Source organism: Triturus cristatus, chromosome 5_2, assembly GCF_964204655.1.
Source record: "Triturus cristatus chromosome 5_2, aTriCri1.1, whole genome shotgun sequence".
In the NCBI taxonomy this organism is placed as follows: domain Eukaryota; kingdom Metazoa; phylum Chordata; class Amphibia; order Caudata; family Salamandridae; genus Triturus; species Triturus cristatus.
The window spans coordinates 607680034-607701492 of NC_140588.1; positions in this window are offsets into that span (position 1 = coordinate 607680034).

Genomic DNA, 21459 nt, shown 5'->3' on the forward strand with positions numbered 1-21459 from the left:
GTCATCACGCACACTCGGTAACTAGAGCGCGACACTACAAGCATTTACATGCAAATACATTTGCTTCAAGAAACAACAGTTTGTGCCTGCACTGCATACTACTGGTTAGGTGGACAGGAGCTGCATCAGTGCAGGAGAAGCAGGAGAAGCAGCTGGAAAAGTTCAGAGCAGACAGCAACCAATGCATAGTCACCTCGGAGCATGGGATCTGCATTATGCGTCTCACATCGAACCCAAACCTCATTTCCTTCCATGGCAAGACAAGCACAAGTAGAAGGAGGAATTAAGTAAACTCTTTTGCCTGGTATTTTGCCTCTTTGCATACCATTGCACTGAAAACTTGCCCATCTCTGAAGCATGATTTCTATTCAGCAAACTCATCAACTCATGCTCTGCAATCACATTAGGGCAGGTTGAAAAAGATATTCATCTCTTTTCTGACAATAACCCCAAATTCACTGAGGAAACCCCAAATGTTCTGAGTATATCTACAATAGTAGCAATTCAAAAGTACTCAAACCAGCACCGAAAACACAACAAAGCCAAGAAAGATATAGGGCCTCATTTATAAAAAAAGTGTTGCATGACTGCTGGATAACAGAGATGCAACACTTTTCAGTGCAGCATTCTTGCAACACCATGGATGTGACGCATTTACTGTACAGCACTCCATGTTGCAGGGTTGCAAGCATTTCCAGATACGTCGGTGTTCCTGACGTACCTGTGGGCGCAAAATTGGTGCATTGCTGCAGTGTGTCTGAAAACAGATGGAACTCCAGCAATGTGTCTTTTCACATGGAGCAAGCCCCATGTGAAAACCCCTGCATCCCTTCTTACGCCTGCTTCAAGCAGGCCTAAGGATTTGACGTAGTGATGCCCTAGAAGTGGCGCAGTGAATTCTCATAGATTTAACTGCATCACTTCTATGTGGCTTTCCAGCGTTGAAACACCCACCCTATATACATTATACCTGACGCAGGTATAATGTAGCTCATGAGTTTGCAAAGTAACGCATCTGCCTAGATGCGTCACTTTGCAAATATGCTGCAGTGTGATGCATTTTTTATACCACTGCAGCGCCTCTTAAAAGTGACTCAACCGGTGGTGTTAGGCCTCATATATAAGCCCCATTGGGTCCAATTCAAATAACCATCTAGGTTGGTATAAACCAGAACCAGAACAGAAATGTACAGATATTGATCAAAATGATTCCAATTTAAAAAAAATTTGTTTATCCTCTTACAGAGAATCAAACTTCTGTGCTAATTAAAGGTCTGTAATTTGTTTACACAGCAGATAGAGACCTAGCTAAGATACAATATAAGACACTACAATTTCAGAAGAATTGTGCTTGCACACATTTTTCAGAAGTGTGAAAATACTTACAGAATCAAAACACCACATGTCTACACAGATTTAATTATTTTCTCAGCAATTTCCGCAATATCTTCTGAAGTTCAAACATTTGCTCAAAACAGTTCTCCAGTGGTTGAAGGACATTGTATATAAAACTCAAGTTAGCTCCACAAGAGGTTTCGGTTTACACTCCTAAAGTGAGAATATGGGCACTTACAAACCAGGAGATACTTAAAGAGGGTGGTTTTCAGAGAAATTGACTAGTATGAAAATTAAGTGGATAAATAACTACAGAACACTTCCCAGTACTGAAAAATAGAGCGATCTACAAAATCCCACTTTATAATCCTTACAAGACAAGGCCATGGAATATCTCCCTGAATGAGGCAGACTCTTGATGTTGGTCAAGACTAGACCTTTGTCAAAATGCATTGATCACTTTCTAAAACATTTTGTACTACATATGAAGCCATCTGTGCATGATTTAATGATTTGATTATTTTAGTTGAACTTAAATAGCAAAGCATGCTCAGTCTTTCAGTTCTCACATTTACAGTTCTCACCAGGTGAGGCTGAGTTGCTCAGTTTGTGATGGATTCAGTGCAATCGAGTAGTCATCAAACTTCATCGCTGCATATCCTCTCACATCTTTCTGGAAAAGTGTATGAACTGACAGCATCTCTTTTGTGGCTGCAGGTACCCACTTGGCAGAAAAATATTTGGTGAGGTAGCTGCTTCATATCTCTGATGGCTCAAGGGAGGGGGGATTCCTGAAAAAGTCAGGATCACAAATGGAACAGGTGGACAGGCACTCTGTGATTGGTGTAGCCCCATTTGGGCCATTCTCATCCAGGTCATGCAAAGGCTGGTCTTTAAGTGTGGTGTAGGCACACGCAGGATGGGTTCAGACCATGATTTCATATAGATCGACAGCTAAGGTCAAGCTGTGGTTTCTTTTGGAGCAGTGGCTATAGTAAAGCCATGATGCATTCTGGGCACAGTGGCAATGTAGATGCCACTTCACTCCTGGCATTACAGCAGTACAGGCCATGTCAGCTCGAATCATAGCTCTGAATGCTCTTTGAAGATGTTGAGGTCACATCATCAAGGTTACTTCCAAAAACAATCGGTGGAGAGTCTATTACATGTTGACACTGGGTACTCCACAGTTCTCTTCTGAAAGACCCCACCAGTACAAGGGCCATGCTGCACCATGCTCCTCCTGGACAGTCACTCCTCCTGCTGGGTTGGCAGGCTCCTTCCCTCAGCAGGCAGACTTGCATTTAGGCACTTTAGGTCAGGTAAACAGCTCCAGAAAGGAGTAGACCCAGGTAATGTCTCCCTCACCTCTAGGAAGCTGGCTGTCAGGCAGAGAGCAGCTCTGGTTCCACAGTAATCCACTGAAAACTCTATGGAACACTCCCTTCCTTGAGCATAAACAACTTGGAACGTCAAACAACAAGTAGGTTGGTGATGCTCCATTTTGTGCAGTAACAGCTGACAAGTGATGTGCATTCACTGACTGCACTTTCAGAACTGGTCCAGAGTGGTTTTCCGTTCAAGAGTCCTCTCCAGGCTTCTCTCCAGACACAGCCTTTGTTTTAAGAGAGGCTTCACACAGTGGTGTTGTCTCCAGACTTGAGCACCCATGACAAAGACACAACGAGGGATGAGCTTTCTCGAAATGAAACAGTGACCATGGATGAACAAAAGGTGTAGCCTCAAGTAAAGAGTCCCCTCCACTTTGCAGAAGAAAGTCTGCAGTCCCACCCTTCACCTGTACCTTCCACCAAATGGCAGTACTTCAAGAAGAGTAATCAGGAGCCTGCATTCTTTTCCCTCACCTCAATGTCTTGGTTTTCTTTCTCCAGCTTTACGAATCTCAGCAACACACTTTGACTGCCTGAAGAAACAACCTTACCTCCATCATATGGTTTGGTATGGTTTTTAATGGCGACAGAATCAGAGACTGCCTGAGTGCTGTTTTTGCATGGTTTCAGCACCAGAACCTGAAATGTGACTCGGATAAGTCCGAGTTGCTCTTTTTTGGCTGCGCTGAGGACCCTGGCTGGAAATCGTGGTGGCCTTCCGACATGTTCCCCCCTGAGAAACCATCTGCCCAAGTAAAAAATCTGGGTGTGGTATTTGACGACAGTCTTTCTTTTCGTCCCGACATCACGGGCCTGGCGGGGAAATGTTTCGGTATCTTGAAGATGGTGAGGAAATTTCTCCCACTGCTTTCCCTTCAATATCGCAAGAACATCGTGCAAGCACTTGTGGGCTCGCGTTTAGACTACGCTAACGCACTTTTCTCTGGTCTGCCTAAATATCTGGTATCCAGATTGCAAGTTGTCCAAAACTCGGCGGCCAGAGCCATCTTTGGCCTTCCACGGAGAGCCAGTGCCTCTCTACTGCGCGGTAGGCTGCATTGGCTGTCTATCCCTAGCAGAATTAGTTTCAAGGTCCTCACGTTGGCGTTTAAAGCCCTCCACTGCATTGGCCCAGCTTACCTCAGGAAGCGGATTGCTCTCTACGTTCCCCGGAGGAGTTTGAGATCTGCTGACCTGGCTAAAGTAGAGGTACCAGTGATCAAACGCGTGCGGATGGGAGGCCGGTCTTTCCAGTTTATGGCGGCCAGTTTGTGGAATGAGCTCCCTCTGTCACTCCGCAAGGCTAACAATCTTCTGGCCTTTAGAAAGGAGCTCAAGACGCTCCTCTTCTCCGCCTAACCAGTGGGCCTACAGTGTTTCTGCCGCTGGGTTTTTCTTGGTTGTGTTCAGGACTCTCTGCCAAAGCGCCGGGACACCCGTTCTGGGTAGCCGTGCGCTCAAGAAATATAGTTCTAACATAACATAACATAACATATGAAAAAGGACAGACAAAAAGGATGCATAATCAATCCCAGAGACCTCTGTTATTCTGGCTCACTCAGACACATTATGCATGTTCCATGTAGGCGACCACACACACGCCACAATGTACCTTAGGGATAGTGCTAAGAGTTAGGTAAGCGTATAGCAGATGCACATTTCATGAGTTGACCAATAGGCATCCATTTCAGTGACAGAAATAAAAATGTCTGTCCACAAATATGGATTCACAACACATGGTACTCACCCACCATTACTCTATTTGCTAGACAAATGATAGGGACAGTAGCCACTGTCTGTCAATGAGGGTGTTCTTTGAGTATGCCTCCAGGTAGAAAGTGAGGTTAAAATCCTTACTCATGTCAAGGGACAGACGTTGGGCTCTGTGCACATGTTCATATCTTTATGCCTCAAGGTCTAAAATAAAAAAAACAGAATACTATATAAACGCAGTAAGTCACTCAGGGCTGGGGAACATGTCTGTCATGAAGGCTGAAATTGATGCCTGATAATAAAATATTTGCAAATGTAGATGGGAAATTATTTTATATTATTATCCAACAGGAACAATAAATTCCTAAAAGAATTGCCACACCCCTTAAAAGGCCATCTTCATTCACTGTAGCACTAGCTTCAATGACATTGAAGATTTTTTTTTTCATTTTTAAAAATCACTTCTTCACTCAAACCAAAGCAACGTTAATGAGATGTTTCTTGAATCCGGACCTTAGAAATTAATCATGCTGTAACCATAATCAAAATTACACTATAAAGTGGGTCAGTTACAAACATGCTATTTCCTAAATTTGAAAGTTTCAGATAACGACTTAAAAAACTTTCATAACGGGCTGAGACAACAAAAAATTTATAGTCTCCCAACCTCTAGATGGGGCCGATGACACAAGATAAAAATGATATGGCAGGATGACTCACAAATGAGACGTAACACCCTAATAAGCACCGCTCGTTTCCAATTTCCTTAAAAAATTCATATCCCATTACATACGAAGTAGGTTGTTTTAGCTGTACGCCAGCCACATCCATCGAAAATAGAATAATAAAAAAGCGGCATAATACGGGGGGAGGACTGGAGATGGAATAGGAAGTTCTGTAACAGGACAAAAGTGTGCTAATCCCAGGGTACTTATAGCGATACTCTTTTTTCACAATTTGTGGGGTGACTTTACAATTTCTCTGAATCAGCACAAACATTTGGACTAATGTTATTAGATACTTTTAATTGATGCTTAACTAGTACAAAATATAGAGAAAATAATAGCAGCAAATATCCCACTTACTGGGGCAAATGAAGAAAATAACAAATATATTCTGAAAAAAAGGAACATGATATTATTTGTATTTTGTTCTTCCTATAGAAAGCATCTGCTCTTAATCATTAGCAGCTAAACGTTTGCCATTATGAGCGATGAACTACAGTAATCACATATGTGATTCCAAGGACAAGTAACTCTCTGCTAACACAGCCCACTGATTGTGGCAGGCAGTGTTAGGTCAAATGTCCTAGGAATCCAGGTCCTCCTTGAAGTGAATGAATGCCCTCTGCCTGAAACCGAAGGTGGTGTCCATTTTCATGAAGGCTTTAAGAAGGTGTCTTGCGATTGTGGTGCCGACATATCATAAGACGAATATTATAAGAATTCACATAACCTCATAGATATTTACATGGGAAAAGAAATGCTATGCTTGAACACAAAGCTATTGTACCACATTTGTCATTCATACACACACAGACACCTATATGCATTCACTAAAAAAGGTTAATGGGATGGTATAGTTAGGTAAAAATGACAGTTAAAGCAAATGGTTTTAAACCAAAAAAGCAGTGAATTTCACCTGTTATAATTATCTTAAATAGCTATAACTTTTACCCTAAAGTAACTAGTACTCGTGTCGCCACAGGTTGGAGCAGCCCCCCTCCTCCAGCCACTTTAGGTCCTGGGGACCACATCCCCCGAGGTCTTTGTTTTTTGATTAAGGGAAAGGGGTGCACAGCTTCCCTGCCCAAACTACTGAATACGCCAGGGACCTCATCCTGTAGACAGGGAAACAAAAGCAATTTTAAAGCTGAGGACAGAGAAGGCATGTCTGCTTGCACCTGTTCAAAGTTTTAAAAATGCCCCTAAGGGGTGGGAGAAGCCATACATTTGAATATGTGATGTTACATCGCATGCGCTTCAACGCATGCGATTACAATGCAGTCATTACAACAACTGCGTTGATCCAACGCAAATCATTACATCGCAAGTCGTTTATATGACTTCCTGAAGGGGCGTGCTGGACTTAGGAATAGTATAATTTACTATACCAACTCCAGCATGTCCAACAGTAGGGAAGGTGTTTTCAATAGTAAATTATACTATTCCTTAGTTTAGCGCACCCCTACAGCAAGTCGTAGAAAAAACTTGCGATGTAATGGCTTGCATTGTAACAACGCGGCTGTTGTAACAACAACCGCATTGTAATCACATGCATTGAAGCACATGCAATGGAAATGCTGTTTCCCCATACATTTTCTTACCGGTTTCTGTTATATGCAGGGAAACTATTATTTCCCGGGAGTGGGTTCCCCAGCATACACTAATTAAGCCTGTCTTTGGGGATAGGATCCATGGGGCCTTTGTAGGCTCATGGAGGGGGGGTCCCCCCATCTTCTTCAATTTTAGAGCAGTTATGGACGATGGGGGCCAAAAGGTGTGGGGGGCAGTGCACCCCTCCTCCTCAATATTGAGTGTTGGCCCTGAGGGATAGGAACCCTGGTGCCCTGAGTGGGGCGATAAGGTCCTCTTGTGTCCTGAGGACCTCAGGACACAAGTGGACTTCATCCCCCGAGCAGCAGTGTGCAGAGAGGTGCGTTTGCAGAGTGGTGTAAAAAGGGAGCGTGGCCTCGGACCACCTCTCTGCAATCCAGCTGTGTGGCGCTTACTGGAGGTACCTGGTGGGCTAGTTGGCCCCCAGGGACCCTCAGTATTCAAGGGGACATAATCCCCCAACTTAGAAAGTGCCAGGGGGCACGTTTGCAAAGTGGAGGAGAAAGAGGGGTGGAGTTTGTCCACCTCTCAGCAATCCCACTGTGTGGGGCTTACTGGAGTCAAGAGATAGGCTAGTTGGCCCCTAAGGACACCCAGCAGTGAAGGGGACTTCAATCCCCATCCAAGAGCGTGCCAGGTAGGGATTTGTAGAGTGGTGTTCAAAGGGGGCGTGGCCTGCTCTGAGAACTTAGCAATCCTGCTGTGTGGGACTTACTGGAGGTAATAGGAAGGGTAGTTGCCCCCCAAGGATGTCCTTTGGGGCCAACTACCCCTCTTGTTACCTCCAGCAAGTCCCACACCGTGGGATTATAAAACGTCTTCAGAGGCCATGCCCCCCTTCTCCACCACTCTGCAAACACACCTCCTGGCAGGCAACGGGATGGGGGATGAAGTCCAATTTACTCCTGAGGGACTTTGTGGGCCAAGAAGCCCTACTGGTACCTCCTGTAAGCCTTACGCAGCGGTATTCCTGAGCACTGGTCGGAGGCACAGCACCCTTTCTCCACCACTCTACAAGCGTGACTACTAGTTAAAGAAGTGTTTGCAATGTAATAGGTTTTGCACTTGCGAGAATTAGAGCTATTGGCGTTGTAAATGCAAATGTTTTTTACTAATGTTTTTTAGAGTGGAGTGGATGTATGTTGTGTGTAGTGGAATTATGTGGTATGTTGTGCAATGAAATTATGTGGATTGAAAGTATGTGGTATTTAATGTATAGGAATTATGTAGAGTGGGATTATGTGTTATGGAGAGTAATTATGTGGTATGGTAGTCTGTGTTGGGGAGTGGCAACCTCAGGTTTAGTCTTCCTCGTTTCGATAGAAGCTCAACTATGAACTCAGTGAGCCAAAAAAGATTGAATCACTGAGGAGCACTTGTGGACCTAGTCAGAGGTATGAGCAGGGCCACTGGAATTATATGACTGTTTGGATGCACCGACTTTCGCACAATTATACATTTTCTGCATTTGCAACATATTCCATCATCTGCTGCATAATCGGCAGATTTGAACAAAAAAAGCCTTGTTTCTAGCTCAAACGGCTCAAACTTTACCAAAAATGCAGCAACAAGTGTTACAGCATGGTGGAAGGCCCCTTGCAAACCTGGAATGGTCACCTGTTACTTATTGATAAATGTGGGTGTTAAATTGGTACTAATGATATGCAAGCCACTCTTGCTTCCCTCTTGCCTCTTTTTGCGTTTCTGTTGCTTCTTTCTGCACGTTTCTTTCTTTTTCTGCACTTCTCTTGACCTCATTCTGTAAATCTCTTGTACTTTCTGCACCTCTCTTCCCTCTTTCTGCATGTCTGTTGCCTCTTTCTGCACCACATTTGCTTCTTTATGTACCCTTCTTACGTCTTTCTGCACCCTTTTTGCCTCTTTCTGCACCTTCCTTCTGCACTTCTTTTGTTTCTTTCTGCACCTGTCTTTCTTCTTTCTGCACCCCTCTTTCCTCTCTCTACACCCCTCCTCCCTCTTTCTGCACTTCTGTTGCTTCTTTCTGCACCTCACTTGCTTCTTTCTGCACCCCTTCTGCCTGTTTCTGCAACCCTCTTCCTTCTTTGTGTAACTCTCTTGCATCTCTACACCTCTGTTCCTTCTTTCTGCACCACTCTTGCCTCTTTCTGTACCTCTGTTCCTTCTTTCTTCACCTGTCTTGTCTCTTTCTGCACCCTTCATGCCTTTTTCAGCACCTCTATTGCTCCTTTCTGCAGTGCTCTTCCTCTTGCTGCGTCCCTCCAGTCTCTTTCTGTACCCCTCTTGCCTCTTTGTGCACCTCTCCTACCCCTTTCTGCACCCCTCTTGCTGCTTTATCCACCTCTGTTGGTTCTTTCTGTACCTCTTTTGCTTTGTTCTGCTCTTCACTTGCCTATTTCTGTACCCCTCTTACCTCTTTCTGCAGCTCTGTTGGTTCTTTCTGCACTGCTCTGGCTTCTACCTGCACCTCTGCTCCAAATTTCTTCATCACTCTTGCCTTTTTCTGCACCTCTCTTCCCTCTTTCTGCACCTCACTTGCCTCAGTCTGCCCACCTGTTCCTTCTTTCTGTACCTCTTTTGCCTGTTTCTGCAGCTCTCTTGCTTCTTTCTGCAGTTCTCTTGAATCCTTCTGTACCTCACTTGCCTCTTTTTGCACGTCTCATGGTTCTTTTGCACTGCTCTTGTTCTTTCTGCACCCCTCTTGTCTCTGTCTGCACCTCTGTTCCCTCTTTCTGATCCTCTTTTGCCTGTTTCTGCAACTCTCTTGCCTCTTTGTATAGCTCTCTAGCTTCTTTTTACACCTCTCACTCTCTTTCTGCACCACTCTTGCTTCTTTTTGTACCTCTGTTGTTTCTTTCTGCACTTCTCTTGCCACATTCTGCACCCTTTGTGCCTCTTTCAGCACCTCTGTTGCTTCTTTCTGCATCCCTCGTGACTCCTTCTTCACCTCTGTTGCCTCTTTCAGCACCTCTGTTGCTTCTTTCTGCATCCCTCGTGACTCCTTCTTCACCTCTGTTGCCTCTTTCAGCACCTCTGTTGGTTCTTTCTGCATAGCTCTTGCTCCTTACTGTACCTCACTTGCCTCTTTCTGCACTTCTCTTGCTTCTTTCTAAACCTCTGTTGCTTCTTTCAGCAATTCTCTTGCCTCTTTCTGCACCCCTCTTCCTTATTTGTGCAACTCTTATTCCTCTTTCTACACCTCTCTTCCCTCTGTCTGCACCACGCTTGCCTCTTTCTGTACCTCTGTTGCTTCTTTCTGTATTTCTCGTGCCTCTTTCTGCACCCTTTGTGCCTGTTTCAGCACCTCTGTTGCTTCTTTCTGCACTTCTCTTCCTTCTTTCTGCACCCCTTGTGCTTCTTTCAGCACCTCTGTTGCTTCTTTCTGCACTTCTCTTCCTTCTTTTTGCACCCCTCTTTCCTCCTTCTGCACATCTGTTGCCTCTTTCAGCACCTCTGTTGGTTCTTCCTGCACTGTTCTTGCTTCTTTCTGTACCTCTCTTGCCTCTTTGAGCACCTCTCCTACCTCTTTCTTTACCCCTCTTGCCTCTTTTTGCACATCTGTCGGTTCCTTCTGCACTGCTCTTGCTTCTTCCTGCACCTCACTTGCCTCTTTCTGCACTTATCTTGCTTCTTTTTAAACCTCTGTTGCTTCTTTCAGCATTTCTCTTGCCTTTTTCTGCACTTCTCTTCCTTCTTTCTGCACCCCTCCTGCCTCTTTCTGTACCTCTCTTGCCTCTTTGTGCACCCCTCCTAACTTTTTCTGCTCCCCTATTTCCTCTTTTTGCACCCCTGTTGGTTCTTTCTGCTCTGCTCTTACTTCTTTCTGCACCTCACTTGCCTCTTTCTGTACCACCGTTCACTGTTTCTGCAACGTTCCTGCTTGTTTATGCACTTCTCTTGCCTCTTTCTGCACCCCTGAGTTAGAGGTAGTTTTAAATCCCCAGCCTTATTATGTACTAGGGCCTTACAGGGGAGGTCATACCAATCACAGGGTACCCCAATCCATAGTGTATCCTAGTGTACGTAGGAGTTTTCACTGTATTCTGAGTGTCTTTCAGCATAGTACTGGCTCCAGTCCTGGTTAGTCAGTCAGTTACCACCAGTAGCAGTCAGTAAAAGGTTGGGGGCACAGGATGACTTTGCAAAAAGGCCTTTTTCTGCACCTCTGTTGGTTCTTTCTGCATATCTCTTGCTTCTTCCTGCACTTTTCTACATCTTTCTGGACTTCTGCTACCTCTTTCTGCATTCTCTTGCTTCTTTCTGTGCCTTTCTTCCTCTTTCTTCTCATGTCCTACCTGTGTAGTCATAGTTAGAAATTATCATTTAAAAAACCTTAGAAATTCACTGAAAAAAACATAGGTTTCAGGGACATTATAGTTAGAAATTATCATTTAAAAAACCATAGAAATTTACTGAAAAAAAACATAGGTTTCAGAGATGTTACAGTTAGAAATTATCATTTAAAAAACCATAGAAATTCACTGAAAAAACCATAGGTTTTAGGGACGTTATAGTTAGTTGTACATTTCACTCGTACAAAACCAGAGAAATTCGACCGTTATAGTTAGTTGAGCTAACTATAACTCGTGCCCCCGAAATGCACTGCTGATGATGTGACATATTACATCATTGATGACATGGTCAGTGACATCACTGATGACATCTCAAATGACATCACTGATGACATAATCTACATGATAATCTGATGCACCTCCTCATACCCTAATATAACCTTTGATACACCCACTCTAAAATACAGATTACCATTTTCGAAACCATAGACACACCAATACCACTCAGTACATACCCACTCACTGATTCCTAGGTCTTCACACACATCTACTCATTCTCCCATACAGTCATTCATACATGCAGTCACTTATCAATACAGCACTATCATTTGCACTCATACACCTATACAGACACTCACACCTCGCTATTCATCCACCGAGCTACTCACACACCTAGTTAATCATGCAAAGAATCATTCACACTCCCATTTACTCACCTATACAGTTATACACACACCACCTCACTTATTCATACAGACACTACCACATACTTACTCTCTTTTACAATCACTGATACAAGCACACACTCATCCATACAGCACTCTCACAATCACTCACTCTCACATATAGTCATTTACATACTCCGACACTCACATATACTGCCTTTCACATATGTAGTTATTCACACATGTACCACTGAAACATCAATTCACTCACCAACAAACCCACACATACACTCACCCACCCAAACAGCCCCTCACAGACAAACTCTTGAGCCCATACACCCAGTGAATCACCCATTCACACATCCATGCAGTGAGTCACACACACCCCACTCACCCACACAGACACTCAGGCACCCATACAGATACTCAGACAAGCAATCAATAACCCATATAGACACTCATGTAGCTACTCACCCACCCATGCAACCACTTACACATCAACAGACAGACTGATACAGATATTCACACAATGTAGTCACTAACCCATGCATTCAGTAAGACACATTTAATCACTCACTTATACAATCAGTGACACACCTACTAAATCATCCATTCAGACAGTCAAGCACCCACTCATTTTTCAATACACCTTGGCCTATATATATAAATATAAAACATATTTAAACCTTACAGAAACACACAGTCACCGGATGATGTCATCAGTGATGTCATTTGCGCTGTCATCAGTGATGTCACTGACCATGTCATGAATTATGTAATATGTCACGTCGTCAGAAGTGCATTGCGGGGGCCCTGAAACCGATGGTTTTTTCACTGAATATATATATATATATATATATATATATATATATATATATATATATATATATATATATATATATTCACGCTGCACGCCTCCTCTCACTCCAGAAAAGACACAGCACTCACGGGGGAGAGTCAATAGGTTTATTTTGACTCACAACGCTCCAACCAGACGCGTTTCGGCAACGCCTTCCTCGGTGGTATACCACCGAGGAAGGCGTTGCCGAAACGCGTCTGGTTGGAGCGTTGTGAGTCAAAATAAATCTATTGACTCGCCCCCGTGAGTGCTGTGTCTTTTCTGGAGTGAGAGGAGGCGTGCAGCGTGAATATTGGCGGGAGCACCCCCCGCCGAACAGCACCCGTTCGTGAGTGCGAGACATTGGTGCAAGTGGAGAGGGTATATATATATATATATATATATATATATATATAATATCTACTGGCGGTCGCCAGTAGATAGTTATAGTTACAACCTAGTTTCCATAGGAAATCTCAAAATTCTATTTTGAATAACTTTGGCGCCGGTTGACGAATCCTCGTGAAATTTTCGAAACTAATGGGGCGCTCCGTTCAGCTCCTACCCTGAAAGTCTCGGGGTGATTCGTCAAGCGGGGGCTGAGAAAAAGGGGGGGTCCCAAAACGCGTTTTCCCCATGCATTTTTCCATAGGACCTTTAGTCGCAGCTACAGCCCGAACGGCTGAACAGAATTACGTGAAATTTGGCAGAGAGGTAGCCATAAGGTCAAGGAAGTGCCTTTCGTAGGTCTGGTGTAAATCTGTTCAGTATTTCCTGAGAAAATAGCATTTAAAAGCATATCAATATCTATACGCGCGCACCGTGCACGCACTGTGCGCGCACCCTGCTGTGCGCGAGCGCAATTCTGATTGGTTGTTAGATGTCGGTAAACATTCGAATCGGTCGAAACCAGGAAGTGTCGGCCGCCATTTTGTCTCTCGCAGTCTGAGGGGGAGAAAAAAAAAGGTGGAGAACGTGAAAAGGGGGCAGAGTGGACAGTTCCTGACCCCCTACCCTTGGTCTGGGGGTCACAGAAGGACCCCACGGGAGAAAAAAACAATGTTTTTTTTTTTTTAAATCGCGAGGTGCGCCCACCGCGCGCGCACGGCACGCACTGCGAACCGTGGGTGCTCGGTGCGCAAAGCGCACCGAGTGCCCACAGCGTCAGATATTACATCACTGATGACATATGTGTCTTTATGAAAAATAAATATTTGTAATATATGTATAGCTAAAGATTAATGGAAGAAGACATGGGTAAATAAGTGTCTAAATACAGTGATGTAATATCTGACATCATCAGCAGAGGATTGCGGTCGCGTGAGTTATAGTTGCCTGCACTAACTATAACGGGGGAATTTCATTGTTTTTTTACGAGTGAAATGTCCAGCTAACTATAACATGTGTGAAACCTATGGTTTTTTAAGTGAATTTGAAAGGTTTTTTAAATGCTAATTCGTAACTATAACGTGTGTGAAACCTATGTTTTTTTCAGTGAATATATATATATATATATTTTTTTTTTCACTGAAAAAACCATAGTTTTTGGGGAAAGTTATAGTTAGTTGGACATTTCATTCATACAAAACCAGTGAAATTCACCCGTTATAGTTAGTTCAGCTACCTATAACTCGCCCCCCCGCAATGCACTGCTGATGACGTCACATATTACATCATTCATGACATGGTCAGTGACATCACTGATGACATCATCCAGTGACTGTGTGTTTCTGTAAAGTTTAAATTTGTTTTATATATATGCCAAGCTGTATTGAAGAATGAGTGGGTGTTTAAGTGTCTGTATGGAGGATTTAGTAGGTACGTGACTGACTGTATAAGTGAGTGATTAAGTGTGTCTTACTGAATGCATGGGTTAGTGAATAAACTGAGTGAAAGTCTGTATCAGTCTGTCTGTTGTTGTGAAAGCTACTGCATGGGAAGTTGAGTACTTGCATGAGTGTCTATATGGGTTATTGATTGCTTGCCTGAGTATTTGTATGGCTGCCTGAGTGTGTGTGTGGGTGGATGGGAGGTGTGTGACTAGGTGCATATATGTGTGAGTGGTTGATTCACTGGGTGTATGGGTTCAAGAGTGCATGTGGAAACAGCTGTATTGGTGGGTGAGTGTGTGTATGGGTGTGTTGGTGAGTGAATGGATGTCTCAGTGGTACATGTGCAAGTAGCTACATATGTAAAAGGCAGTATATGTGAGTGGTGGTGTGCATAAATAACTATATGTGAGAGTCAGTAAATGTGAGAGTGGCTGCATGGATGAGTGCGTATTTGTATCAGTGAGTCTATAAGAGAGTAATTATATCTTAGTAACTGTATGAATAAGTGAGGTGGTGTCTGTATAACTGTATAGGTGAGTAAACGGAAGTATAATTGATTCTTTGCATGACTGACTAGGTGCATATGATGGGTGCATATGATAGTGTTATATTGATGAGTGATTGCATGTTATGAGTAACTGTATGGGTGAATGAGTGGATGTGTGTGTGTGTAGACCTAGGAATCAGTCAGTATGTATTTAGTAACTGGTATTGATGTGTCTATTTTTTTGAAAATGGTAGTCTTTATTTTAGAGTGGGTGTATCAAAGGTTATATTCAGGTGTGAGGAGGTGCATCAGATTTTCACGTGGATAATGTCATCATTGATGTCATCAGTGATGTAATTTGCCATGTCATCAGTGATGTCATCAGTGATGTCACTGACCATGTCATGAATGATGTAATATGTGACGTCATAAGCAGTGCATTGCGGGGGCACGAGTTATAGTTAGCTGAACTAACTATAACACCGGAATTTCTATGGTTTTATACAAGTGAAATGTCCAACTTACTATAACGTTCCTGAAACCTATGGTTTTTTCAGTGAATTTCTATGGTTTTTTAAATGCTAATTTCTAACTATGACGTGACTGAAACCTATGTTTTTTCAGTGAATTTCTATGGTTTTCTAAATGCTAATTTCTAACTATAACGTGCCTGAAACCTATAGTTTTTTCAGTGAATTTCAAAGGTTTTTTAAATGAAAATTTGTAAGTCTAATATACTTCAATCCTATGGTTTTTGTATTATATATATATATAAAAATATAAATATATATATATATATATATATATATATATATATATATATATATATATATATATAATTGTGAATAATTTTTAGTTAGGAAAACTATAGACAATCTTTCATTTTTATTTTATACAGAAGTGGTGCACCCTTTGCGCACCCTACACGATGGCTGTGCACATTCTGGTAGCCATTTTGAAAAGTCGCGCTGGGGTCGCAACTTCGGCATAATTTGTAAAGTATGAAATATCTTTAAATTCATTATAAATAAAAATTTTCCTTTAAGTGTTTGTCTAAATTTAGTAATAAAAGTATTTTTAAAGTATTATTTTCAATATAATTTAGACAAAACATTATTTGATTATTATTGGATTCGGAGGTTAGGAGGGATTGCCATTTTGCTTGATCTGTTTTGCAAGATTTTTTGGTCTAGTCAGGTGGACACCCTCCTCCGGGTGAGGTACGGCTTGGGGATTATATTAAAAAGGTGAGTAAACCACAGGCAGAAGTATCCATCAGAAGAACTAGTTACTTACCTTCGGTAACACTTTTTCTGGTGGATACAGTATCTGCCTGTTGATTCCTCACTGTCCCACCCGCCTACCCGTTGTCCACCTGTTTCTACCAAAAAGATGCTATCACTGTTTGGCATGAATGTTTTTAATATGTCTAAATCATGCGTATGTTTTAATAGTGACAAATGCTTGATCTGTTGCTATTTCTTTATGCCTTTATTGGTTATGCATTTGCATATATATATATATTCACTGAAAAAACCATATGTTTCAGGCACTTTATAGTTAGAAATTAGCATTTAAAAAACCTTAGAAATTCACTGAAAAAAAACATAGCTTTCAGGGATGTTATAGTTAGTTGGACATTTCACTCATAGAAAACCATAGAAATTCCCCTGATAAGGTTAGTTGAGTTAACTATAACTCGCGCCCCTGCAATGCACTGCTGATGACGTCACTTATTACATCATTCATGACATGGTCAGTGACATCACTGATGACATCTCAAATGATATCACTGAAGACATCACTGATGACATCATCCAGTGAATGTGTGTTTCTTAGGGGTGGGCGGAATTTGCAAAATTAACTTTTTGCAAATTATCGTGAAAATGTTTAAAATGATCGCAAGCAAGCGGAAATATCGCGAAAATACGGAAGTTTTTTTCCCGCATGTTCGTGAGATTTTCTGCATGGTTGCGGGTCGCCAACTTACCCATGTGGTTGCTTGCGGGCGTGGCCATCTTGTTTTGAGTTGTCTCTCGGTGCATGATCGCGAGACGAAAGACGTGATCGCGCGACGCATGACGTCACTGCGGGCGCGAACTGTCGCGAGACAGCGCAAATGACCTAAAACAATACAACATCTCATGGAGAACGCGACCGGATCAAGACAACTTGTCGACGAACGCAGGGATTCAGGTAAGGCGATCGCGTGAGTGCGAGAATGTATTATTTTACAGTGCGAGCAAGAAACAAATTATCGCCAAGCTGCGGAAACCGGAAATTTTTAAATTTTCGCGCTCTCCGCGGAACGCGAAAATGTCAAATTATCGCAATTTCCGCGAACGGAACGAAATTTTCGCCCAGGCCTATAAAATGTAAATATTTTTATATATATATATATATATATATTTATATTCACTGAAAAAACCATAGGTTTCAGGGGCGTTATAGTTAGCAGGACTTTTTACTTGTGCAAAACCACTGAAATTCCCCGTTATAGTTAGTTCAGCTAACTATAACTCGCGCGCCCGCAGTGCACTGCTGATGACGTCACATATTACATCACTCATGACATGATCAGTGACATTACTCATCACATCACTGATCACATCTCAAATGACATCACTGATGACATCATCCAGTGAATGTGTGTTTTTCTGAAAATTACATGTTTTATTTATGTATATCTCAAGATCGATGAAAGAATAAATGGGTATATAAGTGTCTAAATGGATGATTTGTTTTTGAAAAATTGATTGTATAACTGACTGATTAAGTGTATCTTAGTGAATACATGGCTTAGTGAGTAATGTTTAAATATGTAAATATCTGTATCAGTCTCTCACTTTGTGTATAAGTGGCTGCATGGGTTGGGAGTAGCTACATGAGTGTCTATATAGGTTATTAGTTGGTTTTTGAGTATCAGTATGAGTGTCTGAGTGTCTGTATGGTTCGATGAGGGGTATTACGTAGTGCATAGGTGCATGAATGAGTGACTCACTGTTTGTATGTGTTGAAGACAGCATGTGTGCAGGACTGTATGGGTGGATGAGTGTGTGCATTGGTGTGTTAGTGAGTGAATGACTGTCTCAATAGTGTCTTTATGAGTAACTACATATGTTTTAAACTAGTATATGTGACTATTGGTGTATATAAGTGAGTATATGTGAGAGTGAGAGAATGAAAGAGTTCCTGTATGAATAAGTATGTGTTTCTATTAGTGATTGTTTAAAAGACTAAGTATGTGTAAGTTTCTGTAGAAGTAAGTGTGGTGGTGTGTGTATAACTCTATATGCAAGTAAATGGATGTTTGATTCTTTATTAGCATGAGTGACTACGTGTGTGAGTAACTCTATGGATGAGTGGCGTTGTGTAACAGGATGTATAGGTGTATGAGTACATATGATGAGTGAGTACATATATGAGTGACTGTATAGGACTGTTGGTGAATGAGTGGATGTGTATGTGGATCTTAGAATTACTGAATAGGTTGTTGTAACTGGTATTGGTATGTCCATTGTTTTGAAAATTTTAGTTTCTATTTTTGAATGTGAGTATCAAAGGTTATATTAGGGGAGAGGAGGTCTGCCACTCTATCGCAAGGATGATGTCATCAGTGATGTCATTTGAGATGTCATCAGTGATGTCATGAGTGATGTCACTGACCATGTCATGAGTGATGTAATATGTGACGTCATCATCAGTGCATTGCGGGCGCGCAAGTTATAGTTAGCTGAACTAACTATAATGGGGGAATTTCAATGGTTTTGTACGAGTGAAAAGTCCAGCTAACTATAACGCCCCTGAAACCTATTGTTTTCAGTTAATTTCTAAGGTTTTTTAAATTCTAATTCCTAAATATAACGTGCCTGAAACCTATGGTTTTTTCAGTGAATTTCAAAGGCTTTTTAAATGCTAATTTCTAACTATGCCTACAGAGATAGGACATGTGAAGAAAGAATAAAAAACGCACAGAAAGAAAAAAAAGAAATGCAGAAAGAAGCAACAGAAGTCCTCAAAGATGAAGAAAAGTGCAGGAAGAAGGATAACGTGCAGAAAGAACAAACAGAAGAGCAGAAAGAAGCCTTGTTGCAAAATCATCCTGTACCCTCAACTTTTTCAGACGGATACTGGTGGTAACTGAGTCTGACTAACCAGTCCTAGAGCCAATGCTATGTTAAAAGACACTCACAATACAGTGAAAACACCTACATACACTAGGGAACACTATGTGTTGGGGTCCCGCTGTGATTAGAATGCCCTCCTCTGTAAACCCCAAGTATATAATAGGGCAGGGGATTAAAACTACCTCTTAAAACGCGCCACGGGGCTTGTTTGCACACGTTAACTCAGGCCCCGTCCCCTCCCTTCACCACTGTGTAAACACGCCCTGTGGCCGTTTTTAGTTGGGAGATTAAGTTCATTTGAATCCTGAGGGTCCCTAGGTCCAACTAGCCCACTAGGTACCTTCAGTAAGCGCCACAGAGCTGCGTTGCAGAGAGGTGTAAAAAGTGGCACGGCCTGGACCACCTCTCTGCAGCACAGCTCAGTGGCGCTACTGGAAGCACCTGGTGGGCTAGTTAGCCCCCAGGGGCCCTCAGGATTTAAGGGGAATTATTTCCCCAACTTAAAACGCGCCATAGGGCGTGTTTGCACACGTCACCTCAGGCCCCGTTCCCTCCCTTCCCCACTGTGTAAACACGCCCTGTGGCCAATTTTTAAGTTGGGAGATTAAGTCCCCTTGAGTCCTGAGGGTCCCTAGGGGCAAACTAGCCCACTAGGGACGTCCAGTAAGCGCCATTGCAGAGATGTGTAAAAAGGGGCATGGCCTGCTCCACCTCTCTTCAATGCAGAGCAGTGGCGTTTACTGGAAACACCTGGTGGGCTAGTTGGCCCCCAGGGTCCCTCAGGATTGAAAGGGAATTATTTCCCCAACTTAAAACGTGCCACAGGGCGTTTGCACACATCACCTCATGCCCCGTCCTCTCCCTTCACCACTGTGTAAACGCGCCCTGTGGCCGTTCTAAGTTGAGAGATTAAGTCCCCTTGAATCCTAAGGGTCCCTAGGGTCAAACTAGCCCACTAGGTATCTCCAGTAAGCACCGCAGAGCTGCGTTGCATAGAGGTGTAAAAAGGGGCGTGACCTCAGAACACCTGTCTGCAAGGCAGCTCCCTGGCGCATACTGGAGATACCTGTTGGGCTAGTTGGCCCTCAGGGACCCTCAGTATTGAAGGGGAATTAATTCCCCAACTTACAACTGGCCAGGGGGCGCGTTTGCAGAGTGCTGCAAGGAGGGGGCATGGCCTCCGGTGCGATGCCGTTTTTTTTTTTTTTTTTTTTTTTTTTAAGAAGGAGGGCTGTGTGGCTCCCCTTCTTTGCTAATTTATTGGCCCTGGGGACCCCATCCCCCAGGGCATGCACCCTTATTTTTTTTGTTGAAAAAAAAAATGTGGCCCTCCCAAGGCCTTAATCGGCCCCGGGGACCCCAACCTCCGGGTTATGGCCTTTTTTTTTATTCTTTAGGAGGGGGGCTGCGTTGCCCCCCTACTCGGGCCACTTATGGCCCCGGGGACCCCATCCCCCGGAGCCGGCCTTTGTTTTGTATTATTTTTAAAAAATATATATTTATTGAAACACCTAGGACATGCTGGACAAACCGTATGTACCTATCACCATGACGATTTGCGTGATATTCATTAAAAGGCAACTATGCATACAATGAATCCATGTGGAATGTATTTACACCGCTAGTGAAGCTCTGATGTGTCTGACACCCTACCGTGCCTTATCCCGGTGCCCCCGCCGGTGGGTACTCTCCAAGTAGACACCCTTGTCGTTTATTTATACAAACATGGGTAGCTATTGACGGACACATTTAATACACACGCACACCAAGCCATTCAAAGGGGATTCGACAATAATTCGACCAAACTATGCAAGAAACCCCCCTCACGGTTAATAAAACACACATCCACCGCCGGATGTGTAATACTTTTTATTTTACTCTCTGGAAAGGAGACAAACCTTACTTGAGAGTCACAGCGTGCTCCTGGCTGAGCCCAATGCTGTGTTATACCCTCCAGTGCCCGCCGAGTGTCACACACCTCTGTGTTGTATTCCACCAGCTAGTGCATATGCTATGACACTCTCTAGCCCATGTGGACTGTAACACCAGCCCGTGAATATGTCATGCCACACTTGCCTTCGCACGGATTATATTGCCCCATCTAACGTGCCTTCCTCGATGCCTATGTTATAACGCACTGGTACAAAAGGGGTGGTGATGGATGGAGCATCAGAACCAATCAAACACTCACACCCAGTCAACAGATCTGGGTTTGATCCATTACCGTTCTTTAGCCCACTCTGCCACCCCAGGTAAGACATGGCCATATGCAAATCAGTCTGACCCTGTGCCTCATGGGAACAGTCCAGCCCGAACTGCCAAGCCATGTCTTCCCTGGACCGGAAACAAGCTTCCTAGGACCGGTTTCTGGCATTTCAGCCGTCTTCAGCCAGGCTTGCTTGAATCCAGTGGCAAAGTGAGCAAAGGACTCAACGTCTGAGCATACCCTGCCAACTTATGGCAA